Raw genomic sequence first — 9,500 nt, 5'->3', positions numbered from 1 at the left:
CATTCTTGCAAAGTAAATCCCAAACTACCTCACAGAGAGCACTAAAACTGACAGTAGGTGCTCAGAAGTCCATAAACATGTAGCCAAATCCCAGCCAACCACCTGTTACATCCTGAGCTAATAAAGGACTCAGATGCCTTTGAAGTGGGTTGGCAAACCAATTATATGGTAACAGCCATAGAAATAGAAGCCATGCATATGATAAATGGAGTTGACAGGTTAAAAGAAAAAAGTCTGACTCCAAGAATAATTCTCAAAATGATAATTTGTTTTTAAAATTAAAATTAAGAGAAAAAATAGATGGCCAAAAAATGAAACAATAAAATTTGGCAAATAAGCAAACAATCCAGTCAGAAAATGAGTTAAAACACACCCAAGTTGTAAGACTGTCAGTTAAGAAGTGATTAACAGCTGATATTAGAGAGGACACAAGTTGTTACAGTAGTGGCACACTCTCACATGTAGAAGATTGCCACATAATCATTTGCATGTTAGTATGCAGAAATCTTGTACACATCAGGATAAGTGGGAGAATCAAGTGAAAACTGGAACTGACAGGATTCTGGCCAGAAATGAAGCTGAGAAAGCTTTTTATGAGAGAAGTACGATATCATATCAAAATAGAAATTAGGATATGGAAAAAAATTGCCTGAAAATGTAAAAATTAATCATAAGAACTTCTTCAAGTAAATTAAGGGTAAGGAAACTGTTAAGATGTGGAGTAGGGCCTTTAAGGGATGATGCAGGTGCAAGTAACTTTCCAGCTTCCTTAGGGCAGAAAACAATCTTTTACAAGAACCACCATATAGATTTTGAGTGGGGTGAAAACTGATGGGCAAATGTCCTTAAGCACAGATGTTTTGTACACTGCTTCATAAAAATAATGTATGAAAATCTTTGATGAACCTGGAAAGTTCTTGGTGATAACACTGTGCAGTCATTCTATTTCATATTTTTCAAAGTCCTCTCATTTTAATGACACCAAGTCATCTCAATAAATGTCATACATTTCATCAATATCAGTTGCAGATTACTTGCATAGAGATTTCTCGATCACTGCTAGTTTCTGCACATCATCTGTACAATATCTCACAGAAACTAATTCAACAGCAGCTGCAAACAATAACTGGTATATATTTTCAAATTCAGTTTCTACAGTTTATGCAACATTTACAAATCTGTGCAGTGCATGCTCTCCAATGCCTATAAATTTAGAAGTGGATAAAACAAATATGTAAAACTGTGTTGCAATGTCAGCATCCTGCAGAAGTAAAGCCACGCCTTCAATTTTTGGGTTGGAAAATTGCACTGAACTTTAGGTAATTGTGTTATAATGTGGACTGGCTGAGCTACTGTAAACAGCTTCAGGCAATAAAACACTAAGCTTCTGCATGCTATTAATAAACCGATGAGCTTTTATAAACACAGTATCCTTCTAGTCAATCCAACTAACTGCCATACTGAGCTACAAATGACATCATAGCATTGCCTCACAAAATCCATCACACTGAACAAAGAAATCATAAAATGGCAGGAAGGGCATCATCCATTGTAAATTATTCCTATAATGCCGTTTTACAAGAGGACTATTTAATAAAAGCAACCACCTGTTGTAGAACTTCCTGTAATTCCAACAAATACAAATGAGAACTCACAATATCTTGGACTATCAAGTTCAGCTCATTACCAGAACAGTAGCTAAAGGTGCATTTTGAAAGTTCAGTTAAAATGCTTGTTGCTATTTCACTTATCTGACCTTTCATTGTATAACTCTGCACATGAGCTTGATTAATATCCAATCCATATAACAGTCCTTATTTGATTGTATTTGTAATGTTTTCAGCAGCTGCATTAATGAGAGCAGAAAATGACACATTTAAATCATCATCAACGTATCCCACATACAAACATAATTCCTTCTGATATGCAGTCTCAAACATCATAACAAATGATGCAAAAAAGTTATTGTTCATAGCTTATGAAGTACATTATAACCTACCAATTCCCAAACTGCATAGGTAATTTGTTCACTCTCCACTTATGAATAAATTTTTGGGGTTATTAATTGAGATTTATAGAGATACACTGTTTTAACAACAAGTCAACTTTTTTGCTCTGGATGATCTTTTTTCACCTTGTATTTTTTTAATGGTCTTATACAACAATAATCTAAAACATATTTACTCAGTAAAGTACACGGCATTATCAAAATACTCTAACTATAGTTACTAATTTTTAAATCCAATTTACATGTAAAAATACACAATTTGGATAAAAGTTTCCTGAAATTCCAACTAATAAACATTTATCTTCAATTATTATTTTCTAATCCTTTAAATACAACTTCATTTCAACTACTCATGACCCTAAAATATCAACCCATTTACACATAAATTGACAGAACTTGGCTGACAATCAACTTTCACGTACTTTAAATACACCTTAAATAAAACTGATAATTTCCTCATAATATTAGAAAAAGTTAAGGTAGTATATAATTAAACTTTTACTAAAATATCTTGTGTGAATTTATATTACAGGTAAATAAGGTACACAACTGATATAACATCACAGAACAAATCAGATATAGTAAAACTTAAACCAGTGTAACATCCTTTCACAGTATCTTGAATTTTTTCTTTTGGTACACCAGATAACCTTGTTGACTTTATTAATCTAAAATAATGTACATACAATCTTTCCATCTATACTTGATAGTTATACTTATATATAACCTACACATGACAACATGACAGTTTTAAAAGTAGAACTGCCTTTGAATTATATACTTTCTTATGTACATGTAGAAGTGAGGCAACAATTGATAATCAGTTAATCAGGAAGAGCTAATCACAACATAAAAATCAAAATCAGAGTGAACTGTCAATTCAGCTATCTGGCCAATCAACTGCCTGCCATTCAGAAAAAAAAACAATAATAATTAGCATCTACCCAAAATACAGACTTCATATCAACATACCTATCTAACAAAAGTTGAAAAGATTTTAAACTGACAGTACAAACCACATTATAAGGCAAACTACACGTTTAGAACTCCAACAAAAAAAAAAAAACTGTACTTCTTATGGTCCAAATCTCAAACCCATCTCTGTTAAAGTTCATGTTTCTATGGTCAACATTGCCATTCCACAACTCTAACAGACCACACTTCACAAGAGTGTCCAATCTCTTGACACTAACAAATTTGAGCACTCAGATCAACTCCTTTTTAATTAATTGTCAGTCTAATAAGGAAGTACAAAGCTCTTGGGCTTCAGACTTAACTTAAACCAGGTACCAATCTGACAGTACATTTCTTCTTCCTATCATGTTGATATCCTTCCTGAAGAATGTGGATCTCAAATGAACACAGTATTCACTTATGCAAATTAGAACATAAAACAAGAATCTCCTATCTTTTCTATTTGCAGAATTATTACTTCACATACTATATCAAACACATTGGTCCCATCCACCTTTTTCCACTTTTTGAGACATTTGTTTATGTAAACTTACTTATGTTTATGATGTGTGAATAGCCAATCAAAAGTGCAGAATATCTTATACTCATGGTTCTATGAGCCTTTGCATATTACTTGCATGGGAAATACTTTCTTTCACTCTGGATTTGAAAAGAGTATGCTAACACTTAAGTGAGCTCAAAATTTCATATTTTTTTAAGACTAAAATATAACTTAGTTACTAAACTTCATAAATTATAGGGGAATTCCATGATACTAGTATTGTAACTCATGATGTTTGGTTATTTCAAATATTTAAGAACTTATTTGTCAATAGTAACAATGCATATACATATATAATGTATGTTAACTGAGATGTGACTGTATTTTACAAAATACTAGTCTATTAAAACACAGCCAAGAAGGTCACTTTATAAATACTAAGGGTCAGTTTATATTAATGGATACAGTAACACGAGTCTACATGCTGCAAGCACTGCAACCCCTGCAATGTTAGTTAAACATGGCTAAAAGGTTCATTAAAAATAATATAGGAAAAATGTAAAATGTTACAAGATTTAAGCTACAAAGATTAAATATTTGTGTTTCCATGTCATAATTTGTAGTCACTGTAAAATTAAAAAAAAAAAAATTATATTTATTTCCTAATTTGTATGTTAGTTACAGGATCAGTTATACTGACAGATCCCACATAGTTAGGGTAGAGAAAATAACAGACAAAATATAAAGTTTTACTGCAAACAAACATTTGAAATGTATTTAGAATGTTTTAGAAATTGCACAAATAATATTTAAGATTTTTTGGGGATGAAGAATAGTTTCTTAACCATAACGTGAAAAATCACTTTTCGCTTGAACAAAATACTCAATATTCTCACAAACAAATCTTCATTAAAAAACCTGATTTTCATATACACAAGACTTGTAAAATTCACTAAAAGTCTACCAAATTTTGTGAAAGTACACATAATTATAGCATAAATATTTAATGTGTACAAATGTGTATATAAACTTATGTATTTTATACTCAGCCTGTCCTGAAAGGTTAATGTTATATGAAAATATCCAAATAAAATCTTTAATCTCTTCTCTTACAAGAATCATTATATCAGTTCCCTATGTTTTCCCTTCTCTAATTTATTTATCACCTTTCTTTTAATACTAGCAAAAAAGATTTTGAATTAATAATATCAACAAACTTCAAACCTTTCAGAGAGATCAAGTCATTAGAAAGAAAAGAACATGTACAAAAGCAATGAGATGTGAACATCAGGCATACATCTAGTATATTACATTTTGCATATTGTAAATGCTTACAACATCTTGTTATACATAGATGTTGTTAAACCTAATAAAATACCTTATAACTGATAATCTATAATTTTGCAACATTTACTTAGTAAAATTACTGAAAAACTTTCTATAATGTTTCAGCTTTAATTTCAAGAAGTCTTGCCTGTCAATACATTTATAATTTTTTTAGAATCCTTCTGCCCTTCTCAAAGAATGTTGCTATACACTCAGAAATTTGTAATGGACTAAAACAAAATGCTACAAGAACCAGAGGTACACAAAAATAATTATTAAAAACAAAACTTTCAAACAACTATAAATTTTATCTCTTACAAAAAACAGTTAGGAAACCCGTATCTGACAAGGGCCAGGAAAAAACATTAATGAACAATACAACACAAATCTCAATGTTAAAGTAGAAAAAAAACATCTAATTTCAAAAGAACAAAATACAATGTTCAAAAATTAAACCTCTTCTCAAGATAAATAACAATAATTAGCAACTTAAACTGCAACAGTGTCTTATGAACTAACTCTGATTCAATATCAAGGAAGGTCTCTCATTTAGTGGTTAGGCCATGAGATTACATCTCATGTGATCATTTATTACCATAAATCTACATAATCTTTTACAACATTGATATCTGTATGCCATCACTAGGAGAAAGCTTGTGTCAGTCCCAAAACACATACATACTCAAAATAAATGTGCACTGGATGAAAGGTGAGTTAAGACTAATGTAACTAAAACTTCATACATGAACAAAATGATAAGACTGATTAATAATTGAACAGTAAACAAACCCATATCAAACTAAAAGTAGAATTTGCCATCTCACAAATTAGCCTTGTTTCTCCTTCAATTTTTTTTTCTATTAGTAACATCATTACTACAGGCTTTGTTAACACTTTAAGGTGTCACATAATGTAGTTTGAGCAGTTACAGATGAAGCATGACATTATAAGTAACATAAATATGATTAGATGAATCAGATTATGAAGTATTTACAAACATGTAGAATAAAGTGATTTTTCTACTGTTATAAGATTTGCCAATTTACTGATACATAATTTGTCCCACAATACATTCATCATACTATAACCTCTATACACTATATCCCACAGTACACAGGCCCTTTGGTTCTAATTGCCCCTGGAAAAATGCGTACTTGTTCACCAATAGCATTTCCAAATGCAGTTTTAAACGCAGCCAGATATAAAATAGACTTTCTGATGGAAAAACAGTTTTTGATGAAACACTAGTTCAAGCTTGAAATTTTAGACTTTAAAAGGTCAGATTCTTAAAGGTACCATGGACAACTAAATATACTACTTGAACTTTACATAATAATATTAATTGTAAGCCACTATTATTAAAATTGTGCCTTCATGGTAAGATTATAGACATGGTATTGTCTAAACTATAGTCAAATGCACTTTTTTGCAGTTCTACTGTCTGTCATGTGTAGGAATATATCTGAAAATTGCATTTTTGGGCCAAAAGTCCACTAATTCATAAAACATGGACTGCAATGGAGGGCTATATATCTATACAAAACTTGTGTTTAATGGTGACATTTGTCTACCATAAAACTAATAATCAATAACTGCTGCATTCTGTCAACAACTTGAGACAATATTGTAATGTACCATGAACTACAATTTACAGTTATTTGCAGTTAAATATCTATATATTTACTCAATGGAATAACCTCTTGTCATCCAGCAGATTATGTTCATAACAAATTTAACAGTCTTCTTTTCTTTACTATTAAAAAAAAACATTTTACAAATGTTTGTACACTTCCATTTTCCTTGGAAGTTCTAATTGTTCTTTTTACTTTTGCAGGCTTCAAAGCTTCACTAGCATAAATGTTAATCATATTTAATTTGTCCTCTTATGGCTGTGACAAAACAACTGGCTGCATGAAACATCACAAAGTACAAAACTTGTTACATCAGTCTGGAGAAACCTATACTAGTCCACTAGTTGAACACAAGTGTAAACAAATAAATGTTTTTTAACATTCCAAACTCCACTGGTGCAAGTCTTTCATAATAACTTGGAAGCATTAGGGTAAAAATAAATATTTTTTATCAATATGGTGTGACAAAGTATACTGTGATCAAGGGCCATTGTTACCCACTGAGACCTAATTAAAAACCTCCATAGTTCCTGAAAAATCTATATAAGTAGTGTTATTCATAACAATGCAATGAAAAGCAATGAGATTAGTTTGAAAGTGTAGCGTTCTGTACTATCAAAGGTGAACAGAAATAATTATATTACAAAAATTAATCTCTTGATGTTACTGGACTGCATAACTATTACCTCATTAATACACACATTAAAACTTTTAATTTTTACATATTTATTACAGTACATTTTTTTAAAATGTGAAACAACTTAGGTATTATACTTTTTTTCCATAATGTCATATGTGCTATTTATTTATAATTGAGCCTTTCAAAGTTTTTATAGACAAATTAAGATAATGTTTTGAAAGGTCACAATTGTTTTGGTTGAATCACCTTGCCAAGGTGACTGGTTTTATAATACTAACTTACAACAATTCAAATATCAAGCATATCCTACAGAAGGAACATCCACCCTTGCACATCTATGCAAAATATAATTGCACATTATTTCACCTACTGCCTAAACTTACTTTTATTTGGATTCAAAGTCACTTTTTGATGTGTTACGATTTAAGTTTGTTTGGGATAATATTACTACATAACCTTAAAGCAAATGCCTTATGTTCATTTTGTTTATTCTTCTGTAAATGCTAATGCTCAAATAACAACAGGATTAACTAATGAAGTTACAAAACACATGTATGTAGTTTGCATAAGAACTTCCTTAGAACGTTAATCTATAGACTCTACCTTCCAGTTTTTAAGTATATTTTTAATGTTGTTCATATACTTAACTTCACATTAAAGTGATTTTGGATTTGTGTAAGTAGTAATACCACTTTTTAACATACATCTTATAGTTGCACCATTGTAGTGGAACAAGAAACACCTCATATTTAAAACTTGTATATTGGAATATATTACACAAGAATCAACGAAGTTTACTATCACACGATAATAGTCTTACAGTCTAAAGCTGAGTAAAACACGGTTAATCTTATGATAACCTTAAGCAGGCCTAATAATACTTTATGCCGCAGGAAAGAACAACTGACACTAGCAAGTAAGACCAAGGTTCGAGACAATATATTAAACCGCTTGCTCTATAGACTATACTCCCTATAACTGAAACAGTACAAAAACTATTTGGCTTACCAATCATCGTATCTCACATGAAATTATATGAAAAAATATTGTATTTAACTGAACAAAAACAAACACTTACATTTCTCATATTACTTTCAAATTCCAATAACTTAAAATAAGACAAATAAATCTTGACGTGGTAGCTAATGGTGACAAACACCACAAATTTCTCCCCCTCCCAATCCTAGTCGTTTACAAAATGGCGTTCTGGTAAGCATGCGCACTTCTGATTAACAGATAGTTACCGACTGGTCGGTATCCTTAAAATCATTTAAACAGCAACTGTTCAATGATAAGAAGAAATGTTACACTGTTGAATGATATGAATGTTAACATATGTAATAAGGTTATGATAAATAATACTTAATAGAAATCTACCACTACATTGATTTAAAGTCCTTTACTTTTCCTTTCAAAAACAACACATTCCTCCACCAGATGGTGAAAGTATCACATGAGTTAGCGCTATTAAAATCTATTTTCATATTTGTTAAGTTTGTAAAATAACATTTTTTCTCATAGTATAAACTCAAATAATTAGGGCAAAAAAAGCATTTGATGAACTGAATAAATGTTGTTCCCATACATTTTTCTTATTTATTTCGTACACTTTTTAACGACCTTAAATATCATAATGTCAACTATTCTAACTAATAATGTATGCTAAATTCCAGTATTTGCCTTAAAAACATGAGTTTGTTTGTTTTGAAATTTAAGTTTGCTGATTCAGAATTAATCGCAGTTTATTATAACTCATAATAATTTATTAGAACTTTAAATTCTGCATAAGTCTAAACTATACACGCATATCTGTTTATACATAGTACATATTGTAAACACTATTAAGTAGTGACTGTAAGGTCAGAATATTGGTTCGTTTTCATCTATTTGTTTTAACGGTACAAGCCAAATTTTCAATTACAAGAAATGTAAATGAAAATTGTTATTAGATATATGCATGGCTAAAAGAAAAGAAGTTTGTGAGACAGGATTAAAGCATAATTATGTAAATAATTGTCAAAATTCAAACTATTGTGTCATCCTCGCGATATTTGCTTTCTCTTTCCCTTATCTGTGGTTCTCGATTTAAGTGATCTACATTGTTAGTACCAATATAATCTGGGTACTATGAGCATTATTTTCGCTCCCCTTCCCACCAAACATGCCATGCCTTTCAGCCATGACAGCGTTATATGTCACACTCAATCGCACTATTCGTGGATAAAAAAAAGTAGCCCAAGAGCTAACGGTGGGTGGTGATGTCTAGCTGCCTTTCTTCTAGTCTTTCACTGCTAAATTAGAGACAACTAGCGAAGATATCCCTCGTGTAGCTTTGCGCAAAATTCATAAACAAGCTAAACCATTTTCGCTTGGTATGGACTATGTAGTATTCTAAGTGTAACAAAATTTACTGTTGTTATATATGATATAGGTAATTTA

The 9,500-nt window shown here is 30.8% G+C and overlaps 1 protein-coding gene across 1 annotated transcript in view; it reads right to left on the bottom strand.

Annotated features, from left to right (window-relative positions):
* LOC143255496 (serine/threonine-protein kinase Tao-like) overlaps positions 1 to 8,481 on the bottom strand; it is a 53,098-nt gene extending 44,617 nt beyond the window's left edge. The window contains exon 1 of the mRNA XM_076511241.1: positions 8,140 to 8,481. The gene's annotated coding sequence lies outside the window, so the exon portion shown is untranslated. The remainder of the gene's footprint in view (positions 1 to 8,139) is intronic.
* Positions 8,482 to 9,500: the final 1,019 nt, after the last annotated feature.

The sequence above is a fragment of the Tachypleus tridentatus genome, chromosome 7, assembly GCF_004210375.1.
Source record: "Tachypleus tridentatus isolate NWPU-2018 chromosome 7, ASM421037v1, whole genome shotgun sequence".
NCBI lineage: Eukaryota > Metazoa > Arthropoda > Merostomata > Xiphosura > Limulidae > Tachypleus > Tachypleus tridentatus.
The sequence above is the reverse complement of the archived record's forward strand: the minus strand, read 5'-3'. Positions and strand labels throughout refer to the sequence as shown.